Genomic DNA, 14,344 nt, shown 5'->3' on the forward strand with positions numbered 1-14,344 from the left:
AGCTCACAGAGACCGCCATAAGCAACAGTTTAAAAGAATGCCACAGACTAATCAACCAAACTTTTTGGGTTGGTTTCTCTTTTATAGTCTGCAGGCATTAAATGAAAGAAGTCAGTGTTCCAGCAGAGGGAGACAACGTTTCAGAAAAGGCATTGTAGCAAACCAAAAAAGAAATTTTAAGCGCAGCAGAGTAACCAGCTCACATACCTGTTAGCTCAGGTGAGTTTAAAAGGCTGCTGTTGATAACAAGGGCATTTGCTAAATAGATGGTGTGTGTGCAACAATATACTGAAAGGTCAATTATATTGTGCAGCTTATCTCACCACCTGTAGTTATTTAGGTGAAAGCTCCAAAATGCTTGCCTAATATGTCTGTTTATCCAAAAGGAAGTATAGAGGGAGAGCTAGATAGATAGCATTGCATTACATTACATTACATGGCAATGCAATGCACAGTTGCTGAAGTTGAACCAAAATGAGCTTGTCATCTGGCTTCTGCAACTTTTAACATGAAAAATCCAATGAGGAGAAGAAAAGCAAAGCCAAAGAGTCCATCCCAAAATCCGACAAACAAGCAAAATGAACAAAAAGCATTGAATTCAATTCTTTCTGATTTTAGAAACTGCATTAAAGAAGGGGTGCACCGGTCCTGGAGATACTGCAATACCAGGTCAATGCGTGGAGTGGACAGAGCAAGCTCTTTTTCCATCTCCCTGTTCTAAAAATCCATTTAATATATGGTCCCCAGATAGGGGACGTATCAGATATTAAACTGATAAGAACAGATACTACACTTGATCTTAGCCAAAAGGCCGAGAAGCGATAACCAGAATTGGTTTCCGACTACGGTGCCACCCAAGGATTCTGAAAAGTCCATTTGTGGAGATGGCCACCTGGACTCCCGTTAAGAAGACATGCTGTCAACCTCTAGATCCCTCACATGCCTGCACTTTTCGGCTTGCTGCTGCTGCAATCCACGCGTTTTAGATCTGCATAACTCCACCTCTTTTAGCACAGTACCCTCAACCCCCGGCTGTTCCCACCCGCCTCAACACCGTTGGAAGGGAGGAGAACCAATTAAGGCGGGGGGGGGGGGGTGGAACGAGCAGCTGTCTACCCTTAGCAGGAGGGTTGCTGATTAATTACCTCTCCTGCTGCTGCTGCTGCTGGCTGTCCAGCAGCAGACTGAAGGTGGCTGCTGCTGTGCGCAGGTATATAAAGGCTCAGAGCCTATTATGACACGCGCAGCCAGCGTTCCATTGCCACATTCCGTCTACTGCAGGCGGGATACCTGGATGGCTGAATGTCACTGAGAAGCTCACAGAGACCGCCATAAGCAACAGTTTAAAAGAATGCCACAGACTAATCAACCAAACTTTTTGGGGTTGGTTTCTCTTTTATAGTCTGCAGGCATTAAATGAAAGAAGTCAGTGTTCCAGCAGAGGGAGACAACGTTTCAGAAAAGGCATTGTAGCAAACCAAAAAAGAAATTTTAAGCGCAGCAGAGTAACCAGCTCACATACCTGTTAGCTCAGGTGAGTTTAAAAGGCTGCTGTTGATAACAAGGGCATTTGCTAAATAGATGGTGTGTGTGCAACAATATACTGAAAGGTCAATTATATTGTGCAGCTTATCTCACCACCTGTAGTTATTTAGGTGAAAGCTCCAAAATGCTTGCCTAATATGTCTGTTTATCCAAAAGGAAGTATAGAGGGAGAGCTAGATAGATAGCATTGCATTACATTACATTACATGGCAATGCAATGCACAGTTGCTGAAGTTGAACCAAAATGAGCTTGTCATCTGGCTTCTGCAACTTTTAACATGAAAAATCCAATGAGGAGAAGAAAAGCAAAGCCAAAGAGTCCATCCCAAAATCTGACAAACAAGCAAAATGAACAAAAAGCATTGAATTCAATTCTTTCTGATTTTAGAAACTGCATTAAAGAAGGGGTGCACCGGTCCTGGAGATACTGCAATACCAGGTCAATGCGTGGAGTGGACAGAGCAAGCTCTTTTTCCATCTCCCTGTTCTAAAAATCCATTTAATATATGGTCCCCAGATAGGGGACGTATCAGATATTAAACTGATAAGAACAGATACTACACTTGATCTTAGCCAAAAGGCCGAGAAGCGATAACCAGAATTGGTTTCCGACTACGGTGCCACCCAAGGATTCTGAAAAGTCCATTTGTGGAGATGGCCACCTGGACTCCCGTTAAGAAGACATGCTGTCAACCTCTAGATCCCTCACATGCCTGCACTTTTCGGCTTGCTGCTGCTGCAATCCACGCGTTTTAGATCTGCATAACTCCACCTCTTTTAGCACAGTACCCTCAACCCCCGGCTGTTCCCACCCGCCTCAACACCGTTGGAAGGGAGGAGAACCAATTAAGGCGGGGGGGGGGGTGGAACGAGCAGCTGTCTACCCTTAGCAGGAGGGTTGCTGATTAATTACCTCTCCTGCTGCTGCTGCTGCTGGCTGTCCAGCAGCAGACTGAAGGTGGCTGCTGCTGTGCGCAGGTATATAAAGGCTCAGAGCCTATTATGACACGCGCAGCCAGCGTTCCATTGCCACATTCCGTCTACTGCAGGCGGGATACCTGGATGGCTGAATGTCACTGAGAAGCTCACAGAGACCGCCATAAGCAACAGTTTAAAAGAATGCCACAGACTAATCAACCAAACTTTTTGGGGTTGGTTTCTCTTTTATAGTCTGCAGGCATTAAATGAAAGAAGTCAGTGTTCCAGCAGAGGGAGACAACGTTTCAGAAAAGGCATTGTAGCAAACCAAAAAAGAAATTTTAAGCGCAGCAGAGTAACCAGCTCACATACCTGTTAGCTCAGGTGAGTTTAAAAGGCAGCTGTTGATAACAAGGGCATTTGCTAAATAGATGGTGTGTGTGCAACAATATACTGAAAGGTCAATTATATTGTGCAGCTTATCTCACCACCTGTAGTTATTTAGGTGAAAGCTCCAAAATGCTTGCCTAATATGTCTGTTTATCCAAAAGGAAGTATAGAGGGAGAGCTAGATAGATAGCATTGCATTACATTACATTACATGGCAATGCAATGCACAGTTGCTGAAGTTGAACCAAAATGAGCTTGTCATCTGGCTTCTGCAACTTTTAACATGAAAAATCCAATGAGGAGAAGAAAAGCAAAGCCAAAGAGTCCATCCCAAAATCCGACAAACAAGCAAAATGAACAAAAAGCATTGAATTCAATTCTTTCTGATTTTAGAAACTGCATTAAAGAAGGGGTGCACCGGTCCTGGAGATACTGCAATACCAGGTCAATGCGTGGAGTGGACAGAGCAAGCTCTTTTTCCATCTCCCTGTTCTAAAAATCCATTTAATATATGGTCCCCAGATAGGGGACGTATCAGATATTAAACTGATAAGAACAGATACTACACTTGATCTTAGCCAAAAGGCCGAGAAGCGATAACCAGAATTGGTTTCCGACTACGGTGCCACCCAAGGATTCTGAAAAGTCCATTTGTGGAGATGGCCACCTGGACTCCCGTTAAGAAGACATGCTGTCAACCTCTAGATCCCTCACATGCCTGCACTTTTCGGCTTGCTGCTGCTGCAATCCACGCGTTTTAGATCTGCATAACTCCACCTCTTTTAGCACAGTACCCTCAACCCCCGGCTGTTCCCACCCGCCTCAACACCGTTGGAAGGGAGGAGAACCAATTAAGGCGGGGGGGGGGGGTGGAACGAGCAGCTGTCTACCCTTAGCAGGAGGGTTGCTGATTAATTACCTCTCCTGCTGCTGCTGCTGCTGGCTGTCCAGCAGCAGACTGAAGGTGGCTGCTGCTGTGCGCAGGTATATAAAGGCTCAGAGCCTATTATGACACGCGCAGCCAGCGTTCCATTGCTACATTCCGTCTACTGCAGGCGGGATACCTGGATGGCTGAATGTCACTGAGAAGCTCACAGAGACCGCCATAAGCAACAGTTTAAAAGAATGCCACAGACTAATCAACCAAACTTTTTGGGTTGGTTTCTCTTTTATAGTCTGCAGGCATTAAATGAAAGAAGTCAGTGTTCCAGCAGAGGGAGACAACGTTTCAGAAAAGGCATTGTAGCAAACCAAAAAAGAAATTTTAAGCGCAGCAGAGTAACCAGCTCACATACCTGTTAGCTCAGGTGAGTTTAAAAGGCTGCTGTTGATAACAAGGGCATTTGCTAAATAGATGGTGTGTGTGCAACAATATACTGAAAGGTCAATTATATTGTGCAGCTTATCTCACCACCTGTAGTTATTTAGGTGAAAGCTCCAAAATGCTTGCCTAATATGTCTGTTTATCCAAAAGGAAGTATAGAGGGAGAGCTAGATAGATAGCATTGCATTACATTACATTACATGGCAATGCAATGCACAGTTGCTGAAGTTGAACCAAAATGAGCTTGTCATCTGGCTTCTGCAACTTTTAACATGAAAAATCCAATGAGGAGAAGAAAAGCAAAGCCAAAGAGTCCATCCCAAAATCCGACAAACAAGCAAAATGAACAAAAAGCATTGAATTCAATTCTTTCTGATTTTAGAAACTGCATTAAAGAAGGGGTGCACCGGTCCTGGAGATACTGCAATACCAAGTCAATGCGTGGAGTGGACAGAGCAAGCTCTTTTTCCATCTCCCTGTTCTAAAAATCCATTTAATATATGGTCCCCAGATAGGGGACGTATCAGATATTAAACTGATAAGAACAGATACTACACTTGATCTTAGCCAAAAGGCCGAGAAGCGATAACCAGAATTGGTTTCCGACTACGGTGCCACCCAAGGATTCTGAAAAGTCCATTTGTGGAGATGGCCACCTGGACTCCCGTTAAGAAGACATGCTGTCAACCTCTAGATCCCTCACATGCCTGCACTTTTCGGCTTGCTGCTGCTGCAATCCACGCGTTTTAGATCTGCATAACTCCACCTCTTTTAGCACAGTACCCTCAACCCCCGGCTGTTCCCACCCGCCTCAACACCGTTGGAAGGGAGGAGAACCAATTAAGGCGGGGGGGGGGGGTGGAACGAGCAGCTGTCTACCCTTAGCAGGAGGGTTGCTGATTAATTACCTCTCCTGCTGCTGCTGCTGCTGCTGGCTGTCCAGCAGCAGACTGAAGGTGGCTGCTGCTGTGCGCAGGTATATAAAGGCTCAGAGCCTATTATGACACGCGCAGCCAGCGTTCCATTGCCACATTCCGTCTACTGCAGGCGGGATACCTGGATGGCTGAATGTCACTGAGAAGCTCACAGAGACCGCCATAAGAAACAGTTTAAAAGAATGCCACAGACTAATCAACCAAACTTTTTGGGTTGGTTTCTCTTTTATAGTCTGCAGGCATTAAATGAAAGAAGTCAGTGTTCCAGCAGAGGGAGACAACGTTTCAGAAAAGGCATTGTAGCAAACCAAAAAAGAAATTTTAAGCGCAGCAGAGTAACCAGCTCACATACCTGTTAGCTCAGGTGAGTTTAAAAGGCTGCTGTTGATAACAAGGGCATTTGCTAAATAGATGGTGTGTGTGCAACAATATACTGAAAGGTCAATTATATTGTGCAGCTTATCTCACCACCTGTAGTTATTTAGGTGAAAGCTCCAAAATGCTTGCCTAATATGTCTGTTTATCCAAAAGGAAGTATAGAGGGAGAGCTAGATAGATAGCATTGCATTACATTACATTACATGGCAATGCAATGCACAGTTGCTGAAGTTGAACCAAAATGAGCTTGTCATCTGGCTTCTGCAACTTTTAACATGAAAAATCCAATGAGGAGAAGAAAAGCAAAGCCAAAGAGTCCATCCCAAAATCCGACAAACAAGCAAAATGAACAAAAAGCATTGAATTCAATTCTTTCTGATTTTAGAAACTGCATTAAAGAAGGGGTGCACCGGTCCTGGAGATACTGCAATACCAGGTCAATGCGTGGAGTGGACAGAGCAAGCTCTTTTTCCATCTCCCTGTTCTAAAAATCCATTTAATATATGGTCCCCAGATAGGGGACGTATCAGATATTAAACTGATAAGAACAGATACTACACTTGATCTTAGCCAAAAGGCCGAGAAGCGATAACCAGAATTGGTTTCCGACTACGGTGCCACCCAAGGATTCTGAAAAGTCCATTTGTGGAGATGGCCACCTGGACTCCCGTTAAGAAGACATGCTGTCAACCTCTAGATCCCTCACATGCCTGCACTTTTCGGCTTGCTGCTGCTGCAATCCACGCGTTTTAGATCTGCATAACTCCACCTCTTTTAGCACAGTACCCTCAACCCCCGGCTGTTCCCACCCGCCTCAACACCGTTGGAAGGGAGGAGAACCAATTAAGGCGGGGGGGGGGTGGAACGAGCAGCTGTCTACCCTTAGCAGGAGGGTTGCTGATTAATTACCTCTCCTGCTGCTGCTGCTGCTGGCTGTCCAGCAGCAGACTGAAGGTGGCTGCTGCTGTGCGCAGGTATATAAAGGCTCAGAGCCTATTATGACAGGCGCAGCCAGCGTTCCATTGCCACATTCCGTCTACTGCAGGCGGGATACCTGGATGGCTGAATGTCACTGAGAAGCTCACAGAGACCGCCATAAGCAACAGTTTAAAAGAATGCCACAGACTAATCAACCAAACTTTTTGGGTTGGTTTCTCTTTTATAGTCTGCAGGCATTAAATGAAAGAAGTCAGTGTTCCAGCAGAGGGAGACAACGTTTCAGAAAAAGCATTGTAGCAAACCAAAAAAGAAATTTTAAGCGCAGCAGAGTAACCAGCTCACATACCTGTTAGCTCAGGTGAGTTTAAAAGGCTGCTGTTGATAACAAGGGCATTTGCTAAATAGATGGTGTGTGTGCAACAATATACTGAAAGGTCAATTATATTGTGCAGCTTATCTCACCACCTGTAGTTATTTAGGTGAAAGCTCCAAAATGCTTGCCTAATATGTCTGTTTATCCAAAAGGAAGTATAGAGGGAGAGCTAGATAGATAGCATTGCATTACATTACATTACATGGCAATGCAATGCACAGTTGCTGAAGTTGAACCAAAATGAGCTTGTCATCTGGCTTCTGCAACTTTTAACATGAAAAATCCAATGAGGAGAAGAAAAGCAAAGCCAAAGAGTCCATCCCAAAATCCGACAAACAAGCAAAATGAACAAAAAGCATTGAATTCAATTCTTTCTGATTTTAGAAACTGCATTAAAGAAGGGGTGCACCGGTCCTGGAGATACTGCAATACCAGGTCAATGCGTGGAGTGGACAGAGCAAGCTCTTTTTCCATCTCCCTGTTCTAAAAATCCATTTAATATATGATCCCCAGATAGGGAACGTATCAGATATTAAACTGATAAGAACAGATACTACACTTGATCTTAGCCAAAAGGCCGAGAAGCCATAACCAGAATTGGTTTCCGACTACGGTGCCACCCAAGGATTCTGAAAAGTCCATTTGTGGAGATGGCCACCTGGACTCCCGTTAAGAAGACATGCTGTCAACCTCTAGATCCCTCACATGCCTGCACTTTTCGGCTTGCTGCTGCTGCAATCCACGCGTTTTAGATCTGCATAACTCCACCTCTTTTAGCACAGTACCCTCAACCCCCGGCTGTTCCCACCCGCCTCAACACCGTTGGAAGGGAGGAGAACCAATTAAGGCGGGGGGGGGGGTGGAACGAGCAGCTGTCTACCCTTAGCAGGAGGGTTGCTGATTAATTACCTCTCCTGCTGCTGCTGCTGGCTGTCCAGCAGCAGACTGAAGGTGGCTGCTGCTGTGCGCAGGTATATAAAGGCTCAGAGCCTATTATGACACGCGCAGCCAGCGTTCCATTGCCACATTCCGTCTACTGCAGGCGGGATACCTGGATGGCTGAATGTCACTGAGAAGCTCACAGAGACCGCCATAAGCAACAGTTTAAAAGAATGCCACAGACTAATCAACCAAACTTTTTGGGTTGGTTTCTCTTTTATAGTCTGCAGGCATTAAATGAAAGAAGTCAGTGTTCCAGCAGAGGGAGACAACGTTTCAGAAAAGGCATTGTAGCAAACCAAAAAAGAAATTTTAAGCGCAGCAGAGTAACCAGCTCACATACCTGTTAGCTCAGGTGAGTTTAAAAGGCTGCTGTTGATAACAAGGGCATTTGCTAAATAGATGGTGTGTGTGCAACAATATACTGAAAGGACAATTATATTGTGCAGCTTATCTCACCACCTGTAGTTATTTAGGTGAAAGCTCCAAAATGCTTGCCTAATATGTCTGTTTATCCAAAAGGAAGTATAGAGGGAGAGCTAGATAGATAGCATTGCATTACATTACATTACATGGCAATGCAATGCACAGTTGCTGAAGTTGAACCAAAATGAGCTTGTCATCTGGCTTCTGCAACTTTTAACATGAAAAATCCAATGAGGAGAAGAAAAGCAAAGCCAAATAGTCCATCCCAAAATCCGACAAACAAGCAAAATGAACAAAAAGCATTGAATTCAATTCTTTCTGATTTTAGAAACTGCATTAAAGAAGGGGTGCACCGGTCCTGGAGATACTGCAATACCAGGTCAATGCGTGGAGTGGACAGAGCAAGCTCTTTTTCCATCTCCCTGTTCTAAAAATCCATTTAATATATGGTCCCCAGATAGGGGACGTATCAGATATTAAACTGATAAGAACAGATACTACACTTGATCTTAGCCAAAAGGCCGAGAAGCGATAACCAGAATTGGTTTCCGACTACGGTGCCACCCAAGGATTCTGAAAAGTCCATTTGTGGAGATGGCCACCTGGACTCCCGTTAAGAAGACATGCTGTCAACCTCTAGATCCCTCACATGCCTGCACTTTTCGGCTTGCTGCTGCTGCAATCCACGCGTTTTAGATCTGCATAACTCCACCTCTTTTAGCACAGTACCCTCAACCCCCGGCTGTTCCCACCCGCCTCAACACCGTTGGAAGGGAGGAGAACCAATTAAGGTGGGGGGGGGGGTGGAACGAGCAGCTGTCTACCCTTAGCAGGAGGGTTGCTGATTAATTACCTCTCCTGCTGCTGCTGCTGGCTGTCCAGCAGCAGACTGAAGGTGGCTGCTGCTGTGCGCAGGTATATAAAGGCTCAGAGCCTATTATGACACGCGCAGCCAGCGTTCCATTGCCACATTCCGTCTACTGCAGGCGGGATACCTGGATGGCTGAATGTCACTGAGAAGCTCACAGAGACCGCCATAAGCAACAGTTTAAAAGAATGCCACAGACTAATCAACCAAACTTTTTGGGTTGGTTTCTCTTTTATAGTCTGCAGGCATTAAATGAAAGAAGTCAGTGTTCCAGCAGAGGGAGACAACGTTTCAGAAAAGGCATTGTAGCAAACCAAAAAAGAAATTTTAAGCGCAGCAGAGTAACCAGCTCACATACCTGTTAGCTCAGGTGAGTTTAAAAGGCTGCTGTTGATAACAAGGGCATTTGCTAAATAGATGGTGTGTGTGCAACAATATACTGAAAGGTCAATTATATTGTGCAGCTTATCTCACCACCTGTAGTTATTTAGGTGAAAGCTCCAAAATGCTTGCCTAATATGTCTGTTTATCCAAAAGGAAGTATAGATAGCATTGCATTACATTACATTACATGGCAATGCAATGCACAGTTGCTGAAGTTGAACCAAAATGAGCTTGTCATCTGGCTTCTGCAACTTTTAACATGAAAAATCCAATGAGGAGAAGAAAAGCAAAGCCAAAGAGTCCATCCCAAAATCCGACAAACAAGCAAAATGAACAAAAAGCATTGAATTCAATTCTTTCTGATTTTAGAAACTGCATTAAAGAAGGGGTGCACCGGTCCTGGAGATACTGCAATACCAGGTCAATGCGTGGAGTGGACAGAGCAAGCTCTTTTTCCATCTCCCTGTTCTAAAAATCCATTTAATATATGGTCCCCAGATAGGGGACGTATCAGATATTAAACTGATAAGAACAGATACTACACTTGATCTTAGCCAAAAGGCCGAGAAGCGATAACCAGAATTGGTTTCCGACTACGGTGCCACCCAAGGATTCTGAAAAGTCCATTTGTGGAGATGGCCACCTGGACTCCCGTTAAGAAGACATGCTGTCAACCTCTAGATCCCTCACATGCCTGCACTTTTCGGCTTGCTGCTGCTGCAATCCACGCGTTTTAGATCTGCATAACTCCACCTCTTTTAGCACAGTACCCTCAACCCCCGGCTGTTCCCACCCGCCTCAACACCGTTGGAAGGGAGGAGAACCAATTAAGGCGGGGGGGGGTGGAACGAGCAGCTGTCTACCCTTAGCAGGAGGGTTGCTGATTAATTACCTCTCCTGCTGCTGCTGCTGCTGGCTGTCCAGCAGCAGACTGAAGGTGGCTGCTGCTGTGCGCAGGTATATAAAGGCTCAGAGCCTATTATGACACGCGCAGCCAGCGTTCCATTGCCACATTCCGTCTACTGCAGGCGGGATACCTGGATGGCTGAATGTCACTGAGAAGCTCACAGAGACCGCCATAAGCAACAGTTTAAAAGAATGCCACAGACTAATCAACCAAACTTTTTGGGTTGGTTTCTCTTTTATAGTCTGCAGGCATTAAATGAAAGAAGTCAGTGTTCCAGCAGAGGGAGACAACGTTTCAGAAAAGGCATTGTAGCAAACCAAAAAAGAAATTTTAAGCGCAGCAGAGTAACCAGCTCACATACCTGTTAGCTCAGGTGAGTTTAAAAGGCTGCTGTTGATAACAAGGGCATTTGCTAAATAGATGGTGTGTGTGCAACAATATACTGAAAGGACAATTATATTGTGCAGCTTATCTCACCACCTGTAGTTATTTAGGTGAAAGCTCCAAAATGCTTGCCTAATATGTCTGTTTATCCAAAAGGAAGTATAGAGGGAGAGCTAGATAGATAGCATTGCATTACATTACATTACATGGCAATGCAATGCACAGTTGCTGAAGTTGAACCAAAATGAGCTTGTCATCTGGCTTCTGCAACTTTTAACATGAAAAATCCAATGAGGAGAAGAAAAGCAAAGCCAAATAGTCCATCCCAAAATCCGACAAACAAGCAAAATGAACAAAAAGCATTGAATTCAATTCTTTCTGATTTTAGAAACTGCATTAAAGAAGGGGTGCACCGGTCCTGGAGATACTGCAATACCAGGTCAATGCGTGGAGTGGACAGAGCAAGCTCTTTTTCCATCTCCCTGTTCTAAAAATCCATTTAATATATGGTCCCCAGATAGGGGACGTATCAGATATTAAACTGATAAGAACAGATACTACACTTGATCTTAGCCAAAAGGCCGAGAAGCGATAACCAGAATTGGTTTCCGACTACGGTGCCACCCAAGGATTCTGAAAAGTCCATTTGTGGAGATGGCCACCTGGACTCCCGTTAAGAAGACATGCTGTCAACCTCTAGATCCCTCACATGCCTGCACTTTTCGGCTTGCTGCTGCTGCAATCCACGCGTTTTAGATCTGCATAACTCCACCTCTTTTAGCACAGTACCCTCAACCCCCGGCTGTTCCCACCCGCCTCAACACCGCTGGAAGGGAGGAGAACCAATTAAGGTGGGGGGGGGGGTGGAACGAGCAGCTGTCTACCCTTAGCAGGAGGGTTGCTGATTAATTACCTCTCCTGCTGCTGCTGCTGCTGCTGGCTGTCCAGCAGCAGACTGAAGGTGGCTGCTGCTGTGCGCAGGTATATAAAGGCTCAGAGCCTATTATGACACGCGCAGCCAGCGTTCCATTGCCACATTCCGTCTACTGCAGGCGGGATACCTGGATGGCTGAATGTCACTGAGAAGCTCACAGAGACCGCCATAAGCAACAGTTTAAAAGAATGCCACAGACTAATCAACCAAACTTTTTGGGTTGGTTTCTCTTTTATAGTCTGCAGGCATTAAATGAAAGAAGTCAGTGTTCCAGCAGAGGGAGACAACGTTTCAGAAAAGGCATTGTAGCAAACCAAAAAAGAAATTTTAAGCGCAGCAGAGTAACCAGCTCACATACCTGTTAGCTCAGGTGAGTTTAAAAGGCTGCTGTTGATAACAAGGGCATTTGCTAAATAGATGGTGTGTGTGCAACAATATACTGAAAGGTCAATTATATTGTGCAGCTTATCTCACCACCTGTAGTTATTTAGGTGAAAGCTCCAAAATGCTTGCCTAATATGTCTGTTTATCCAAAAGGAAGTATAGAGGGAGAGCTAGATAGATAGCATTGCATTACATTACATTACATGGCAATGCAATGCACAGTTGCTGAAGTTGAACCAAAATGAGCTTGTCATCTGGCTTCTGCAACTTTTAACATGAAAAATCCAATGAGGAGAAGAAAAGCAAAGCCAAAGAGTCCATCCCAAAATCCGACAAACAAGCAAAATGAACAAAAAGCATTGAATTCAATTCTTTCTGATTTTAGAAACTGCATTAAAGAAGGGGTGCACCAGTCCTGGAGATACTGCAATACCAGGTCAATGCGTGGAGTGGACAGAGCAAGCTCTTTTTCCATCTCCCTGTTCTAAAAATCCATTTAATATATGGTCCCCAGATAGGGGACGTATCAGATATTAAACTGATAAGAACAGATACTACACTTGATCTTAGCCAAAAGGCCGAGAAGCGATAACCAGAATTGGTTTCCGACTACGGTGCCACCCAAGGATTCTGAAAAGTCCATTTGTGGAGATGGCCACCTGGACTCCCGTTAAGAAGACATGCTGTCAACCTCTAGATCCCTCACATGCCTGCACTTTTCGGCTTGCTGCTGCTGCAATCCACGCGTTTTAGATCTGCATAACTCCACCTCTTTTAGCACAGTACCCTCAACCCCCGGCTGTTCCCACCCGCCTCAACACCGTTGGAAGGGAGGAGAACCAATTAAGGCGGGGGGGGGTGGAACGAGCAGCTGTCTACCCTTAGCAGGAGGGTTGCTGATTAATTACCTCTCCTGCTGCTGCTGCTGCTGGCTGTCCAGCAGCAGACTGAAGGTGGCTGCTGCTGTGCGCAGGTATATAAAGGCTCAGAGCCTATTATGACACGCGCAGCCAGCGTTCCATTGCCACATTCCGTCTACTGCAGGCGGGATACCTGGATGGCTGAATGTCACTGAGAAGCTCACAGAGACCGCCATAAGCAACAGTTTAAAAGAATGCCACAGACTAATCAACCAAACTTTTTGGGTTGGTTTCTCTTTTATAGTCTGCAGGCATTAAATGAAAGAAGTCAGTGTTCCAGCAGAGGGAGACAACGTTTCAGAAAAGGCATTGTAGCAAACCAAAAAAGAAATTTTAAGCGCAGCAGAGTAACCAGCTCACATACCTGTTAGCTCAGGTGAGTTTAAAAGGCTGCTGTTGATAACAAGGGCATTTGCTAAATAGATGGTGTGTGTGCAACAATATACTGAAAGGTCAATTATATTGTGCAGCTTATCTCACCACCTGTAGTTATTTAGGTGAAAGCTCCAAAATGCTTGCCTAATATGTCTGTTTATCCAAAAGGAAGTATAGAGGGAGAGCTAGATAGATAGCATTGCATTACATTACATTACATGGCAATGCAATGCACAGTTGCTGAAGTTGAACCAAAATGAGCTTGTCATCTGGCTTCTGCAACTTTTAACATGAAAAATCCAATGAGGAGAAGAAAAGCAAAGCCAAAGAGTCCATCCCAAAATCCGACAAACAAGCAAAATGAACAAAAAGCATTGAATTCAATTCTTTCTGATTTTAGAAACTGCATTAAAGAAGGGGTGCACCGGTCCTGGAGATACTGCAATACCAGGTCAATGCGTGGAGTGGACAGAGCAAGCTCTTTTTCCATCTCCCTGTTCTAAAAATCCATTTAATATATGGTCCCCAGATAGGGGACGTATCAGATATTAAACTGATAAGAACAGATACTACACTTGATCTTAGCCAAAAGGCCGAGAAGCGATAACCAGAATTGGTTTCCGACTACGGTGCCACCCAAGGATTCTGAAAAGTCCATTTGTGGAGATGGCCACCTGGACTCCCGTTAAGAAGACATGCTGTCAACCTCTAGATCCCTCACATGCCTGCACTTTTCGGCTTGCTGCTGCTGCAATCCACGCATTTTAGATCTGCATAACTCCACCTCTTTTAGCACAGTACCCTCAACCCCCGGCTGTTCCCACCCGCCTCAACACCGTTGGAAGGGAGGAGAACCAATTAAGGCGGGGGGGGGGTGGAACGAGCAGCTGTCTACCCTTAGCAGGAGGGTTGCTGATTAATTACCTCTCCTGCTGCTGCTGCTGCTGGCTGTCCAGCAGCAGACTGAAGGTGGCTGCTGCTGTGCGCAGGTATATAAAGGCTCAGAGCCTATTATGACACG

At 45.1% G+C, this 14,344-nt stretch overlaps 11 non-coding genes across 11 annotated transcripts; all 11 read right to left on the minus strand.

Annotated features, from left to right (window-relative positions):
• Positions 1-632: 632 nt before the first annotated feature.
• Positions 633-823, minus strand: LOC141218788 (U2 spliceosomal RNA). The gene has a single exon (XR_012287477.1). It is a non-coding gene; the product is annotated as a U2 spliceosomal RNA (small nuclear RNA).
• Positions 824-1,947: 1,124 nt separating this feature from the next.
• On the minus strand, positions 1,948-2,138 carry LOC141218789 (U2 spliceosomal RNA). Its single transcript, XR_012287478.1, has one exon. It is a non-coding gene; the product is annotated as a U2 spliceosomal RNA (small nuclear RNA).
• Positions 2,139-3,260: 1,122 nt separating this feature from the next.
• LOC141218790 (U2 spliceosomal RNA) lies at positions 3,261-3,451 on the minus strand. The gene has a single exon (XR_012287479.1). It is a non-coding gene; the product is annotated as a U2 spliceosomal RNA (small nuclear RNA).
• Positions 3,452-4,573: 1,122 nt separating this feature from the next.
• On the minus strand, positions 4,574-4,764 carry LOC141218149 (U2 spliceosomal RNA). The gene has a single exon (XR_012286909.1). It is a non-coding gene; the product is annotated as a U2 spliceosomal RNA (small nuclear RNA).
• A 1,125-nt stretch (positions 4,765-5,889) lies between these two features.
• On the minus strand, positions 5,890-6,080 carry LOC141218791 (U2 spliceosomal RNA). Its single transcript, XR_012287480.1, has one exon. It is a non-coding gene; the product is annotated as a U2 spliceosomal RNA (small nuclear RNA).
• Positions 6,081-7,200: 1,120 nt separating this feature from the next.
• On the minus strand, positions 7,201-7,391 carry LOC141218273 (U2 spliceosomal RNA). Its single transcript, XR_012287027.1, has one exon. It is a non-coding gene; the product is annotated as a U2 spliceosomal RNA (small nuclear RNA).
• Positions 7,392-8,509: 1,118 nt separating this feature from the next.
• On the minus strand, positions 8,510-8,700 carry LOC141218792 (U2 spliceosomal RNA). Its single transcript, XR_012287481.1, has one exon. It is a non-coding gene; the product is annotated as a U2 spliceosomal RNA (small nuclear RNA).
• Positions 8,701-9,802: 1,102 nt separating this feature from the next.
• LOC141218793 (U2 spliceosomal RNA) lies at positions 9,803-9,993 on the minus strand. The gene has a single exon (XR_012287482.1). It is a non-coding gene; the product is annotated as a U2 spliceosomal RNA (small nuclear RNA).
• A 1,119-nt stretch (positions 9,994-11,112) lies between these two features.
• LOC141218794 (U2 spliceosomal RNA) lies at positions 11,113-11,303 on the minus strand. Its single transcript, XR_012287483.1, has one exon. It is a non-coding gene; the product is annotated as a U2 spliceosomal RNA (small nuclear RNA).
• Positions 11,304-12,427: 1,124 nt separating this feature from the next.
• Positions 12,428-12,618, minus strand: LOC141218123 (U2 spliceosomal RNA). The gene has a single exon (XR_012286884.1). It is a non-coding gene; the product is annotated as a U2 spliceosomal RNA (small nuclear RNA).
• Positions 12,619-13,737: 1,119 nt separating this feature from the next.
• Positions 13,738-13,928, minus strand: LOC141218795 (U2 spliceosomal RNA). Its single transcript, XR_012287484.1, has one exon. It is a non-coding gene; the product is annotated as a U2 spliceosomal RNA (small nuclear RNA).
• Positions 13,929-14,344: the final 416 nt, after the last annotated feature.

The sequence above is a fragment of the Phyllobates terribilis genome, unplaced genomic scaffold, assembly GCF_046119375.1.
Source record: "Phyllobates terribilis strain yellow unplaced genomic scaffold, ASM4611937v1 Scaffold_249__1_contigs__length_2872098, whole genome shotgun sequence".
NCBI lineage: Eukaryota > Metazoa > Chordata > Amphibia > Anura > Dendrobatidae > Phyllobates > Phyllobates terribilis.